Below are 16,846 nucleotides of genomic sequence, written 5' to 3'. Positions count from 1 at the left end.
GGGGGGAAGGGGAGGGGCAAGGAGCAAACATGGTAGGATTTTCTGGAACTAAAAATAGATATCAGAAAAGGAGGATCTAAAGTGTGACAAGGGGTGGAAGGAAACACATTGGATGGTCAAAAATACTCTAAAAATTAAAAAGACTGTGTGCATTAAGATTTCCAATTAAAAGTCTTTGAATCTATGCAATTATTTATGTAAGGTTAGGCATGGGTTCCTGGCAAGTTGCCAACAAAGACTTCGGTGCTGCAAATTTCTGCGTCATTGCTTTGAATTGGTAGTTTAACTGTGTTGATTTGTGCTCACTTCTCTTGATGAATCCAGAAGTAAAAAGCTTAGCACTTCAAGTTATTATTTACAACTATTACTTCTAATTAGCTCATAGAAATGCATGGTCTCTTTCTGTAAAGCATTTTCCTTAGCCGGTTCAGTAAAAAGATAATCATTTAGTTTATAAGATTCAGGGTGTAGCCACATATTCGCAACAAACTTTAAGCTATAAATTGTGTTAAAAGCTGTAAAGGCTTTGATTTATCAGTTCCTCCTTAGTACCATCATTGATCACTTGGACCATTAAATCACTGAAGTCTCAAGAGGAAATCTCAAGAAAAGATATGCAGCCTCTAGCCTTACCTTTCACCTTTATGAAATGGCTTTTCTTTGAATATTCATACAACTGTTAAATTTGGTGTTTCTTGGTGACAACAAGGTGACATCTGATTTATAATAGATTGTATTTCAGTGAGGCAAACAAAAGTAAATCCTATCGTATCGTTTTGTCTTCATCTATCTCTTCTCTTCTTTAGCAATTCATATGCATGCCATAAAGGCTATGTATTTGCCATTACATGGAATAACCCCAAACAACTATCTGTATTTAATTAAAGTGCTGCATTTCTTTGGACTAATCCTGAATCACAGACGTTTTCCTTAAAGAAGTTTCTGCTGGACGTCTCAAAACAATCCATTGCAATTGATTCACCTTGTTAAAAAAGTAACTGTTTTTTTATATATATATATATATATATATATATATATATATGCGCCTCTTTTTGGTCACTAGAATGGGGACAAATAATGGGAAATATTTGTCAGATGCTTTATTTGAAAAAAAAATTGTGACATTTTCTAAATGAAAAATATTCAAATTAATGAACCAGCTTTATTGGAGATCCCTTACCTCATAAAAGTTATAGGTTGTGCTCATAGAGCTGCCTGTTGTTAAGGTTGCCCATCATAAGACTCTTTTTTCAGTTGCTTATAATTGTGTCAAACGTTAGGTGTCTGGGCTGAAGTTCTCCATGCCACATATCTGCCCCAGACCATTTTTAACTTTAGCCAAACCAATTTGGCTATTTCAGAAAACAAAATGAGGGGGAAATATATTTTTCCATGTTAAAAATGTATGGTGACCTTTTCTTTGAAAGCATTTGGACAGAGCTCTTAACTCTAGCATTTCCCAACTTTTGACCACTTGACTTTGCAATCTTAATAATGTTTTTTTTCCCCACATAATACTTGGTGAGTAATATATGTTTACGTTAAATGCAATTTCTGTAAGATGTTTCAGTTATTAATAAAGGGTAGGTTTTACTATCTGAGTGGCAGGTTGAATTATGGACTGATTTCATAGACAGTTCTTGTTACTCATTCCAAAAGAAGCCTTAAAAAGATTAAAAGGCAAACACTGAGTTGCATTCTCCCTAACCGGAAACCGCTCAGTTAAGAGAGTGTAAATGCCATGAGTTTAAATTTTATTGTTTTTCCTGCAAATGTATTTATCTGGATGGGAAGTCTGTCCAGAGGGACCATTCAGAAACCTACATATATTTGGAGATCTTCCAGAGACATGGAACCATCTTGCAGAGTCCATAAGCTTCCACACTGCTGACCAGGTCTCCCCATGCTTCCAGTCATCCCCGCACAAATTGGTTCCAGCAGGAGCCAAGATTTCAAGCACTCTCCCAAATTTTGTCCACCCCAAGGTCAACCAGCTTTAGCAGGGCAATTCACTTCACAGTAGTTTATGTTGGCTTCCTTCTATCTTCACGGCCTGGCTTGGTGATGGGTGGAGAATTTGTCAGGAGTTGATTGCAGCTCAGTAAAGCTATCACAGGTATGCTTACATCTATCTAGCACACTAGCACCACAGGTTGCAAGAGCCCACCCAGGAACCCCAAGTATGTACTCATGTTGCTAGCTCATGCTGAAGCCTGTGCCACCACACATAAACCAGCAGACCCATTTTCTAGAGAAGGTCAGGGCTCAGAAGCAGTACTCTCACCTTCTGTGCAGCCCCAGACCACAACTGGGAGTGTAAGCTCCTGTCCAGACACAGAAGAAGAGGTAGGTTTAGTGGAGGGGCATCTTTCATCTAACAGAGCCAATAGTATTAATTTTGTGTGTGGAGGTGTGGAAGGTACAATTCTGTGGCTGAGCCCAAAACCTCCCCTTGCCCTGCTAACAGGAAGGCAGGAAAGGAGACAATTTAAAAGACAGGTCTTACAGGCATGAATATGCACTCTAACCAATGAATCAATGTGATTAAATATGGATGAGGATGAAAATAGATCAGAATTCTGAGGTTTCTATTAACTTCTGTTTATGGACCTGAGCCTGCCAAGTGCAATCCTTTAGCAGGAGTTGAGAACCCTTGGCACCTCTCAACTAGGCCGGAATTAATTTAAATAAAATGTTTAGCATTATCATTTATGAGCTTGTGTACTAGATAATAAAGGGTCTGAGGGTGACTTTATTTATCCATCTGCCACCTCTCCAAATATATTAAAAATCACAGGAGGAACATATCTATTCTCTGACAAACTGATCTGAGTATTGGTTAAAAGTCTATTTCCTGCCACGGGACAGCAGAGTAACAAATTCAGCCAGCACCTTAGGTTAAGTTATAATTTGCAAATGATTAGGAGGAGAAAAATCCTTAGAAAAAAGGATGGGAACTATACTCACAGTAAAACCCCAAACCATCCAGACTCTGTTTGGAATTCTCCCATAGATTTGATAGTCCAACCATAGGTGATAACGTTCACAAACCTTTCAAGTAAAATGGGGTACAGCAATTCTGGGTCCAGGTGAAACACAGGAACTTAGACTCTCTCCATAATTACTGGTATTTACTGGGCTGAATTCAAAGTGGAACCTGAGATTATGTGACCTGCTGTGCAAAGATGCCACTTCCTCAGGTGTAAGAGCTTGGGAAAACCAGGCAAAAAACATAGCAATAGCTAAAAATATTTACCAGATAGATGGAAGAATGAATGGCATAGCCTTCTAGCACTCAGATGTAACATGGCCACTGTGGGTGGCAGCTGATTCTCTCCCCAGATTTAAAGGAGCAACTACCAGATTTTCATGGGAGGAAGAACCTAGAGCAGAGAGTTCAGTTGTAACTGAAACAGGAAAAAGTTCTTAGGGAAGTGGTTGCATTCCTGTCTTTCTGAGCACTAGGATTCAGGGTGAAAAACATCAAGCTTCATGAGATTGTCATTGCTGGAATATGTTTGAGAGTTATGATGTGTTTTTTTCTTTGATTAGTTTACTTTTAGACTATTTTATATTCACTTCTTTTCTCACATTCTCTGCCTGATACTTCTGCTCTGAATTCGGACCACTGAGTCTCAGAGCAGCTAATTTGCTATAACTCATGTCAAGCAGCCAGAAAAAAAGGAGTGTAGCAAGAAAAGTAACTCACAAAACTGTACCAGGGAATGCATAAATGAAAATAAGTCATCCTACTTTTAATTGACATCTAGTTCTGATTCCTTGTTTTGAAAAGTGGGCCCTAAGCCTGCAGTGAGCACTATATGGCAAATACCTGCAGCTGTGCAGATCTCCACTGACTTCAGATAAATACATCTGTGTGCAGTTCACTGCAGTACTGGGAGTTTAGACAGCACTCTCAGTACTAACTTGCGTGTGTAAGTCTAAATACCCACTGATTCATGTGGCTAATACCGTTGCTCAGATCCACAATGGGATTTAGGTACCTAACCCCCCTATTTACATGTTACTGTGATCCACAAACACCATGTTCCGCTGCTGCCAAACCCTACAGGTGCCTAGATTTAGGTGGCATTTAATTTTTGCTGTAAAGGTTCCTTAGGCACCTAAGTTTCCACCTCTGGGAATGTGCCATTGTGCCTCAGCTAGGCACTTATCTCACACCTATACCCTATCACAGTCCTCAAACCAGGTGACAATAGGTGTTGGGAAGGAGAAGTTAGCAGCTACCTTTTTAACTTTTAGTCCAGCAGTTAAGGAATTCACAATGCTCTTCTGAGAGGAAGGGATTTGAAGAGGGTTTTCCCACCTTTCAAGCAAGTGCTCTAACCACTGGACTATGAAACAATCTGATGTGGGTTTCTCTCGTTTTGTCTTGTTGAAGCCATTCCACTTTGTATAAAATATTAATTGGGCCACAGAAAGAGTGAGAATAACTCTTTACATCAGAGATTGGACCACTCACCTGAGGAGACCCTTGCCCAAGTCTCTTTACCTCAACAGGCCTAAAAAGAAATTAAAGTGGATCTTTCTCATCCCAGGTGAGTACCTTAATCACCTGGCTGCAGGTTGTAAAGGAGTGGGTACCTCCACCTTTCTTTCCCTTCCTCTCCCAGCCCCTGGCTGTTTTGTGCAGAATTAGGAAGGTGTCTTAACTACTCTTGCAAGAACAGTTTAGGTGCCTAACTCCAGTAGAAGGTTCTCAGGTATGGATCATAAGCAGCAGTGGATGACTCCCCCTAGCTCTGACTTAGGTGCCTGACCTCAGGAGAAGGGGGCAGCTTAGGATACACCCCTCTCATTGGCATCTTCAACTGGCTATCTTAGATAACTCCCCACCTCGCATGCTGGCTTTTTTGGATACCATTTTCAGATGCCTGTCCTTTCCCAGGCATTGTACAGGGAACCTAGCACCTAATGCAAGATTTGTGGATTCCAGTGATTTTCAACATACCTAAAATTTAGGCATTGTAAGGCCAATATCCCTTTGTGGATCTGGGTCCACATTAGTGAAATGGCCAGGAGTCTAATTCACTCAAGTTTATACCTCACCTCTGAATTTTGTCCATGGTATTAGCGACTGCAATTTCACTTTGATATTTGAGGTTCCTTTGTGCCTGAAGCTCAGCATGAAATTCATGGTGAAGGAGAAACCATGCAGACTGAACCCAAAGAAAATGTTGGCCTGAACACTAATTTCAACCAGCTATATAAAAGATTTACTGAGAGTAAAAGGAAACCTGGGCAAATAAAAGTGACACCAATGAAAACAACATGCCACATAATCCAATAAATACGTGACAGAACATCAGAAAAAAGGCTTACTGTGTGAAATTGAGAACAAACACATGAGCAGAAGGTCAACAAGGAAAGCTACAGTGAAGTGAAAAGCAAAATAAAAAAGAATCACCTGTAAGAAAAATAAGTTTACAAGACTGGCCATTAAATTGCAACAAAGATCAAGTGGAAGGAAAAAAAATCAAAACACAATAAATAAAATGGTACAGGATGCAGCTTTTTTTTTTTTTTTACAGCTGACAGTGTAATATATAGATATGTTGTCACCCAGCATTCACCGCAACTGATGCTGTTCTGTGATGTCTATCCATTACTTTGTGCTGTAAGAACCAGTTTCTACTTCCAGTGCACATCTTGAGCAATTGAGTTATGTACCGGGGGAACCCACAGGATCCAGTTGGGGAAGAGATCACAGACCTTCAAGACTGCAGTGACTTCACTGCACCTCCAGGAAGAATGCTCGTGGTATCTGAATAGATATGGATCCACTGGCCCCACTCCTTTACTGGCCTTCCCACGATACCCCATGCACTCCAGGAAGTTGAATTGCAGGGATCCTCTAGATCACGCAGGTTCATAGACTCATAGAATATTAGGGTTGGAAGAGACCTCAAGAGGTCATCTAGTCCAACCCCCTGCTCAGAGCAGGACAAACCCCAAGTAAATCATCTCAGCCAGGGCTTTGTCAAGCTGGGCCCTAAAAACCTCTAAGGATAGAGATTCCACCACCTCCCTAGGTAACCCATTGCAGTGCTTCACCATCCTCCTAGTGAAATAGTGTTTCTTAATATCCAACTTAGACCTCCCCCACTGCATCTTGAGACCACTGCTTCTTGTTATGTCATCTGCCGCCACTGAGAACAGCCTAGATCCATCCTCTTTGGAACCCCCTTTCAAGTAGTTGAAGAGTGCTATCAAATCCCCCCTCACTCTTCTCTTCTGCAGACTAAACAAGCCCAGTTCCCTCAGCCTCTCCTCATGTGCCCCAGCCTCCTAATAATTGTTGTCCTCTACTGGACTTTGTTCAATTTGTCCACATCCTTTATGTAGTGGGGGGCCCAACACTGGACACAATCCTCCAGATGTGGCCTCAGCAGTGCTGAGTAGAGGGGATGATCATTTCCCTCGATCTCCTGGCAATGCTCATATTAATGCAGCCCAAAATGCCATTAGCCTTCTTGGCATCAAGGGCACACTGCTGACTCACTGTTGACCCATGTGGTTGGTGCCACGTAAGGGCTGCAAACCCCTCCATGGAATCATAGTATGTTCACCTCACCTGTCATGCTGTGGTCAAGGAGCACTCTTTTTCCCATTTTAGACAATAATTACTCTTTTCCCTACAATGTAATGATAAAGTGATTCATCTTCTTTCCTTCATTTATGTTGCTTTGCCATAAAACTAATCCCCAAGTCTGTCTTTTCCATTTGTTACACACCAAACTCTTTAAGTCTCTCCTTATATATCTTATCCTCCCATCGCTGCGTCATTAATGTTGCCCTTCTTAGTATTCTCCTTCATTTTGGCAATATCCTTCTTGGACTATTGGGATTAAAATAGTGTATAACATTACGGATATTCTCATATCAGGGCTATGGAGAGTGACATTATCACCTCCCTTATTCTAAATGAGATGCCTTTGTACATCCATCCAGAAATAGCTCTGGGTTTGTTTGTTTTTCCTCAACAGACTCATTGAGCAAGCTCATATTTAGCCTCTGATCTATTGTCACTTCAGATCTCCCTTTCACTCACTGCTTTCTAGACCACTTCCCCGCCAGTTTGTATTTACATTGTTTATTTCCTCTTTCCACACTTATGGCTTTACATTTTTTTAGTGTCTACTCGCCTCTTATAACATTCTTCCCAATCTAATTCCTTTTCTAGATCACTTTGCATTCTGGACCTGTCCTCCAGTATGTATGCTTCCCTCTAATTCTGTCAATATCAGAAAAATTGATCAATGTAGCACTTAAGCCTTTTCTTGTAGCTTATTAATTCATAAGAACATAAGAAGGGCTGTACTGGGTCAGATCAAAGGCCCATCCAGCCCAGTATCCTGTCTACCAACAGTGGCCAATGCCAGGTGCCCCAGAGGGAGTAAACCTAACAGGTAATGATCTAGTGATCTATCTCCTGCCATCCATCTCCACCCTCTGACAAACAGAGGCTAGGGACACCATTCCTTACCCAATTTAATAGTGCAGTTACGTGTATATACCTTTCATCCAGAAGAATGTAAAAAAATGCCTCACTAGCTGTCTGTACAAGGATTATTCCACTGCCACAGAAAGGCAACCCCCGCAGTTGTTGAATGTGAATGTGATGCATCATCTTTCTTGTGCAAGATGGCTAACAGTTTCATGGAAGGGAGTGGAGAATAACTTCTCCATTTGACACTGCAGAGGGAATTTTAGGAAGACAGAAGTAGCTGTCTAAGGGTCAAATACTGTCTGCTTTATGTTGAATAGTACCTTACTCAACCAACTGTTCACTGTGTGTGCTTCTCACCCCTATCAAGCCCCTTTTTGCTATATAAAATGGCCAGTGCTGCATAAAGGGGCTCTAAAAACTCCCAGATCCTGCTGAGGGAGAATGCTCCAAGTGCAGGAACTGAAGAACACATATACTGGTTGCTTCCAATGGCCATCTCACAATTCCTGGCATAGGGGGAATACTAGGGGTGAAACTGAAAGTGAGAGGGGCATGTCATAGGCTGTGCCATAGTTTGTAGGACTACAGAGATTCTGGGAAGAGCTGCTACCCATAGACAGGGAATGAAGGATGTTGTAACTTATGCATTATGTACATTAGCATTATCTAAACTTTTAGTCCCCGCACCAAGCAGCTCAGAATCCGGTGGTGACAAGTGTATCTGCTTAATGCCACTTTAGCTTCCCTCCACTGGGGCTGAGAGTTGTGTTGTCGGTGGGGCTTCTCGCTAATAATGTTCTATTCAACACGAATAAGAGTGGCAGAATCTGGCTCTAAGTTAGCCGCAGGCCAGCACACCAGCACTAAGACATCTATTAGTCTTTGAGTCGAGATTAGGATGGATGTGCATGACTAATAGTCATAAGCCGTTTGCAGCTTTCCATTGTTTGTTAATGTCTTAATATTAATGTATATTTGTACTGCCCAAGGATACTATTCTGTATCTGAAGTAAGTCAGATCTGGCATTCTGGTATTTCAGTATTTGGATGGTGAAAATACAAGGAGACAGTTTCGCATTGTTTTGGGCCCCCAAAATTGGTCTCTGTGGCATTACAAAATATGAGCACAAATGCACAGACCATATATGACTTTAGTTGAATTTTCCTGAAAATTGCCACAAATGCAGATGTCTGACTTCAATCCACAGCTATTGCTAGTGCACTTTTCAGTAATATGATTTCTGTATTAATGCCAACATCAAGATCACTATACCGAGCATTGAAGGCAAATACAAAGTTCTAACCTTTTAAGAGCACTTTAAATTCCATATAACAAAGACTTTAGTTGACATGTTAATTACCAAGCTGTATGAAAACTGGGTTATCTTCTGGCCCCTGGCATTTTTTAAGTTCATTAATCTTTTTACCTTATCTTCCTCTTTTGCCTTCCTTTTGCTGAGAATCTCTAAGTATAGTGAGATTATAAAAACTCAGCCAGACAGTGAGATTGTTGTGGTGGTAAATAAGGAGAAGCATTTGTTGAAATGGAACAAGCATTTTGTGTTTCTTGCGTATAATACTAAAAGTAACAGCATCAATGGAAAATTCAGATAACTGACCTTTGTGCAGGTTATTGATAGCTGCCTGTACTGTGAGTGAGAGATGACAGAAGCTAATATTCCTTGATATCAATGTCATTTGCAACTACTAGAGTGTTTGGATTATTAAATTTCTTTTTAAATAAAAAAAGTATTTAATTTTCATAGAAAATAGAAAACCTTTATTTAATTTTGACAGATAGGTAAATTAGATAATTTAATGAAATTATTTTCCATGTATTTTTTTCAAGCAATAAAATTCTGTAATAATGATTCACTATAACGCTGCCCTTTGTGCTGTCATTTACACGTGTGCAAAGTGGGTGTAAATTATAATCAGTCAGGCTTAGTAGCATTTTACACCTCCTTTACACTGGTCTGAATGATAAATTAAGGTGAGGGGCAGCAGAGAATCCAGTCCAAACTGTTCTGTAATACTCTAGAATCCTTTGAATCAGGCTACTCTGGTAAACACCTTTTGTTTACCCCGCTAACAAGAATTGCCCTTTCCCAGAAGAATTGCCAGCAGAATATTAGCAGCAATACTGATCTCTAGAGAGCTGCAGAGATTCCAGCATACTACTGAACAGACCTACAGAGCTCAGAGGAGGCACTGTATCAGTATATGCCTGGCATAGAGATGGAGCCTGCTGTCTGTGCCTTGAAATTAAGAGGGGCAGATGCAAGATAAATGTTTTATGACACGGGATACATGTGGTAGTTGGCATGGAAGGAGCAAACCAAAGCCTTGTCTACAGTAGGAAAATACTTGCTATTGATAAGGGATGTCAGCAGCAGGTGCAGTAAACGACTGTTCTACAAGGTTTGACCACAAGAGTAGACGCCCGGTCAACGCTATTTCAGAAGCAGTGTTTTACTTTTCATAAAATTTGTATTGATTTTGGCTTTTCAATACAAACATCACAATATAAAAAGAAAACAAAAATGAACATTATGAATTTATAATCACCATCAGTAACAAACATACTTATGCAAAAACCACTCTAACAACTTTAATATTAAACTACAAAATCAAATAAATCAGTACTTTACAATTCATAGGGGCCCAGCACCCGAATGGCAGAGAGGGGAAATATGAAAGCCAAGGGGGCGGGGAAGATGGGCAGGGGGACAGAGGTGGACAAGTAAATCAATACATAGAATAGAATTGTGACCTCTCTGACTCAGTTACCCAAGAAAAATGTCACTTTCCACCACAGGGATCAATTTGAATTTGAAGGGAACTGGTCTCCACTGGTAGAAACATTTGACTGAAAGAGCTGTGTTTAAAACAATGGTTAAAAATAGAGCTGGTTGAAAAATCCAACAGGTTTTCTTCAGAAAATGTTGTTTCATCAAAAGCTAAATGTTTTGTGGGAAGCAGGGGCGCTGGAACAATGTGTACAGTGGGGGGGCTGAGAGCCATTGAACCAAACTGCAAACCTTGTATATGATGGTAACCACTTCAAGCTGGGGAATGCTGCAGCACCTCTAGTAACCCTAGTTCCAGCATTTATGGTGGGAACATATTAATGTTGAAGTAATTTGACAGAACAATTCAAAATGATTAATTTAGACTTTCTCATTTCATGTTGTTAAGGTAAAAATATTTGTTTTGGTAATGTCAAAACACTATAAAATACTGATGATAGTATAAAATATTAAATATAAGTTTTAATGTTTGATATGTATACATTATTGTTAGTAATTTCTATGGTATAATCATGTTTTGATATATAAAAAAAAGAAACTTCTCAAAACAAAAATATTTCAGAATTTCTGTTCCATGAAATATTTTGAAATTTCACTTTTTGTCCCCATTCAGAATGAAAAGACATTTCAAAATGTAAGAGATCACTGTGGAATTGTTCGTTTTGGTTTTTTTGACCCACTCTAGTTAAAACCTGCTAGGTTTAACCACAGGTTTTGAAACAATGCTCAATGTGCTTTACACTTATGGTTTGACTGTGTTCAACAGTGGTTGATCTGCACTTATTGTCAGCAGTGGTAATTTTCCTAAAATAGACAAGATTTGTTATTCAGGAGCTGGCACTAGGAGTCCATGCACTTTTTGTGAGCATTCCAGGTAAGGTATTAGTGATTCAAAGTTATTAGAGGGACAAACAACTGAGAACCATCATTAGACAAAGATGCACAAAAAGCCTAAACAGCACCCAGTGCCATTAAATCACTGAGCAGAATTGCATCCCCATTAAACTGATACGATTAATATTTATTATCACTTAATTCTGGTCTCTGGGAGATTTATCTGTTAAATGGATTCATCCCTTATATGTGTCCTGATTAAATGGAGTGCATCTGTCTGTTTCTCAAGATACTGTTATGGATCCCATCACCATAATAGATAAGTACCTCCAAAGTATTTAAAAATAGGGCAAACAATAGGAACCTGTCTCTTTCTTCCTTCCAAAGGAATAAGAGAACAAATCTGGCTAGTTTGCAGGGTTTTATTATTTGTTAATTTTTGTTTATGCATGTGATTGGGTGTATGAAGAACTTATTGAGGAAACAGAAATTGATCTAGCAGTTAAAAGTATAAAGTAATGTGTGATAAAATCATATCAGCGAAATCTACAGTCAAACCCAAGCATCTTTGTTACAAATGTTCATGTCATTTGGAATATTAACAGAAAAGTAATAGTAACTGCAAAGCACTGAGGCATGAAGATAAGGAATTAGCTTAATGAAACAGTTACAATAGGAGGACAAACATTTCCTTAATTGTACCCTGCAATCCTAGAGCTGGATTTGACCCATGATCTTTACTTCAAACATTTTTCTTTCTTCTTCATTCATTAGTTAAAGGAAATTAGCCATATAAAGGTTTCTTTGCTCAGTCTCAACATTAGTTATTAGTAGAGTTGTGAGAAATGTTTGCAGTAAACTTAACCTTGGGTACAAGATTCACTACCTACTGTTCCTAGGCAGAACTACATTTCTAAAGCCATTAACAGTGGTCATCAATAAAGAGACACGTTGGTAAAACTGGCTATTATTATTATCATTTACTGTTTGTGTGGTTCCAAACATGTGCTAAATTGATTTACAGGCAAGTATACAGAACCCAACTCATAAGTTTCTGTACCTTCTCTAGTCATTTATACCAGTATAAACTGAGCATAAAATGCTTCCATTAGCACAAATGGCTGCACAAGGTGAAGGACAATGGTGAACCAGGTCATCAGTTCCTTCCCTGGGAAATTTAAAATCTAAAGAGACAACATAAAAGTCCAGTCTATACTATGTAATTTTTCTATATATTTTCCACCCGTGCTAATACTGGTTCAGTTCCACCACCATTAGCAACATCAGAAGGCCTTGTGCACACTAGCAGCAACCACTGTTTTAAATACTAATGGTGAAATTTTGGCACCATTGAATTCAATGGCAAAAAACTTCCATTGACTTCTGTGAGGCCAGCATTTCACCCTAAGTGTACTTCAGTTGCTCAAAGCAGGTTTAATCTAATCAACAAAGATTCTCAGTGTTGGTAATACAATACTGGCTGAGCCAGTAGTTGGCAACAACGCATATCTAGCTAGATTACTTACTAAATTCTAAGACTCCTTCCTGTTCTGTCCCTGGCAAAAGCATCACACAGACAGACACAGACCCTTTGTTTTTCTCCTTCCTCCCAGCTTTTGAAAGTATCTTGTCTCCTCATTGGTCATTTTGGTCAGGTGCCAGCGAGGTTATCCTAGCTTCTTAACCCTTTACAGGTGAAAGGATTTTTCCTCTGGCCAGGAGGGATTTTAAAGGTGTTTACCCTTCCCTTTATATTTATGAGACAGGCAGAAAGGCTTGCCATGTAAGAGGCTACTCTCTCATTGGAGGTGGTGAGCCTTGGAACAAAGTTTTCTGTATTTTGAAATTTAAAAGCTCCTTCTTAACACATGACCAAGATATTCTGGTGCTTCAAGGAAGCTGCCTTAATTGCATGTAGATGCAGACTCTTATAGGAAAGGCTTTTTCAGTTCAGTCAACTCAGTCCAGCCCTAAACACACATCGCTGTGGGGAATGGGGCCCGTGAAGAATCGAGCTTAATCACAGAATCATAGAATCTCAGGGTTGGAAGGGACCTCAGGAGGTCATCTAATCCAACCCCCTGCTCAAAGCAGGACCAATCCCCAATTTTTGCCCCAGATCCCTCAATGGCCCCCTCAAGGATTGAACTCACAACCCTGGGTTTAGCAGGCCAATGCTCAAACCACTGAGCTATCCCTCCCCCCATGAGGAAGAGTCTAAATAACTAAAAATCTTACTGGCTGTGCCAGCTGAAAATGAAATCATAGTCAGCCTCAAAGGATGCTTCCAAATGAGGCTGACAGAATCAGGAGTTACTTTATCAACTTCTCCTGGGCGTGATTATATTGAGCATTAGGAACAAGGGAAACTTGACAGCACCAGAGCCTTGGGATGTTAAGGAAGGTGCTTTTAAAATGAGATTATATTTATATTGTATAAGAAATGCTTGAGGGAAAGTATAGGAGGAACAAAGTAAATGAAAATAGGGGAACAGGAGAAAGCTATGGAAAAACCTGCTCTCATATGAAAGAAATACGCCAATTAGAAATGCCCATATATTAACATGACTTAAAAAGAAAAAAACACTACCTTGTTGAGAACTATTGGTACCTGATATTTATACATTGTAGGACAGAAAGAGAATGAAATGGAGAAAAGGCATGTTACTTCACTAGCATAAATCTGATAGTATGAAGAACTATCGAAACTAGGAGACTCATTAGGAGAAGCCATAAGAGAACAATGAGTTGTACAGTGTGCGGCTTATCAATCAGAATGAAGTATTTAGCTAAAATGAAACAGCGCAAGCAATTCCCATTTTCTAGCAATGATAAAGTATTTTCCTGTTTTCCCTAGGGATGTTGAGCCAATTTACCCCACTGTAGATTGAAACACACACCTTATGGACTCTCAGACCTTTAAGGGCAAAATCATTTTGGCTTTTTTTTTCAATATGTTTTTTCACCTCTTTTTTATAGTTCATATTATTTATACCTATCACATAGCAAATAGAGAATACTGGCTGTTTTATTAGGGAAATAAATCATGGCAGAAAAGTAGTGGCTGCACAGAATAATCAGCTGACTTTATAGCAGTAGTCTAGTTTTATATTATTAGCTTGAACCAAGTGAAGACAGATTAGTTGAAGTTTCTCTCTATTGTAACCTCTATAGCACAAGAAATAACACTGAATGCTAATATTTAAGACACAGTAGGCTTCCACTTCAGGATACAAAATAAAGATCATTTACTTCTCAGGTTTTCTTTCACCACTTGGACTTCCACATCCTTAGGTTTTAGAAAACCCTGCTTTAATCCTGCAATACATTTGTCTTGGAGTCATAAGCCTGTGGGGAAAAAATATTTCAGTTTCTCTCATTTGAGGTTCAGTATTCTAAATATTAGTTTTCTTCTCAATGGTAGTAATGAAACTAATATACTTATTGCAGATTGTAAATGAAAAAAAGCCTTCAGTGTTGAATCCTTTGAATAAGAATGCAGTAATATGCTGTGATTTGCTATAGCATGTTATCAATCTAGCATTAGTCTGTAGACTAGGCCTGGGTGAACCTCTAAGGGCTTGGAGTTTAGGTTCAGTTTAGATAAGCATCCACAGAATTATCCAATGCTCACAATTTCTAGAAGCTGCAAAACGGGGCTGGAAATTTCACAGTCAATAGATGCTCTCACATATCTGTCTTGCTTTTTATTCTCAGCCCAAGCCAGAACTTGGAAATGAAAAGGCATGCAAAATTAATTAAAAAATAATGTAAACATTTCAGAACCTCAGCAATGGTTCAATATACATTCATTGCTAAAAGTGGGAAAAAGTTTGGATCAGTTAATATTTTATATGGACCAGTTTACTCATCCCTAGAGTGAACCCTTTACATAGTGTGCATATATGTTTGTAGTAACTGAACCCAGGCTAGACTTTGGTGATGGTGGTCAGAGGGGAAAACATTTTGAAGATCTGGTCAGGATTCTGTCCTCCATTGAGGCAGTTGCTCCACCACTTGCTTCATCAAAATGACGCAAAGCTAAAAGGACCTTTTCAGTTCTTCCCTAACCTTTAAATTAATTAATTAGGTAGAGTCAGTGGCTAAAAAGACTTCTTTCACGTGTAGCTTTTTAGGAAATTGTTTCCCACCGGAAGACAATTTGGCCACAGCAATCTGTGCACTTGTCACCTCCAGTGTTGCCAACTGAATAATGTGCTTTTTGGCCTCTGATCTGGGCAGGCTCATGATGACGTACATTTCCAATGTTTATATAATTTTGGGAAAGCAAACTAGATATGGGTGTGTCTTGGTCACCACTCTCCACCCCTTCTGCTCAATACCCTGTCACCTAGTGAAAGTTCCACTAAATTATAAGCCCAAAGACCAAGATTTCTGGCCCACATGGAGTGTAACAACAAACTTTCTCCTATCATTTACACTATAATTGATGCGGACAAGACTGTCCTATTGATTTAAAGGCTCTGGGTTCAAACCCTGCTCAAGTCTCATGTATAAGAGTTAGTATAAGGACATTGAAGTAATTATTAGAATGAATTCATATTGCACCTAACAAAATGGGTGCCCGATCCTGATTGGACCCTCTAGTGAGAACTATTGCCTTGTAACCAAAATTTCTTTATTCACTACAGATTTGTGAGAGCTAGTGACATTGTAATTGTCACAGGCACATTGCGCTGTGTGTAGAGGGAGTTTAAAAATCAAAAGACAATTACAAAGGTATGATTTAATCTTTTTCAAAAAATAAACCTCATGATTTTGGGACCAGTCTCATAATTGTTGGGGATTTGACTCATGATTTTGAACCTGGGGTTGGCAGTACTGTTTACCATATTTGGCACTGAGTATGTATGCAATCCAGAGGCTCCAGAATGTGACTTTCTGACACCTGAATGGCCCACGCTGCCCATGCTGTGCTTCCCAACCACTTCCACTGACATTTCAAAGCCTTGAGTCTGATCTCCAAAACAATCGATGGGTCAAAACAAAGCTCCATCAGCAAATGCTTTCCCTGCCATAACCTGCATAAGAACATAAGAACGACCATACTGGGTCAGACCAAAGGTCCATCTACCCCCGTATCCTGTCTTCCAACAGTGGCCAATGCCATGTGCCAGAGGGAATAAACAGAACAGGTAATCATCAAGTGAACCTTTCCCTGTAGCTCATTCCCAGCTTCTGTCACACAGAGGCTAGGGACACCATCCCTGCCCATCTTGGCTAATAGTCATTCATGGACCTGTCCTCCATTAATTTATCTAATTTTTTAGTCCTGTTATAGTTTTGACCTTCACAACCTCCTCTGGCAAAGAGTTCCACCGGTTGATTGTGCGTTGTGTAAAAAAAATACTTCCTTTTGTTTGTTTTAAACCTGCTGCCTATTAATTTCATTTGGTGACCCCTAGTTCTTGTGTTATGAGAAGAAGTAAATAACACTTCTTTATTTACCTTCTCCACACCAGTCATGATTTTATAGACCTCTATCATATCCCCCTAACTCATCTCTTTTACAAGCTAAAAGGTCCCAGTCTTATTAATCTCTCCTCATACAGAAGCCATTCCATACCCCTAATCATTTTTGTTGTCCTTTTCTAAACCCTTTCCAATTCTAATATGTCTGTTTTGAGATGGGGTGACCACATCTGCACACAGTATTCAAGATGTGGACATACCGTGGATTTATATAGAGGTAATATGGTATGTTCTGTCT

This window comes from Eretmochelys imbricata, chromosome 2 (genome assembly GCF_965152235.1).
Source record: "Eretmochelys imbricata isolate rEreImb1 chromosome 2, rEreImb1.hap1, whole genome shotgun sequence".
NCBI lineage: Eukaryota > Metazoa > Chordata > Testudines > Cheloniidae > Eretmochelys > Eretmochelys imbricata.
Note: the sequence above shows the minus strand (reverse complement) of the source record.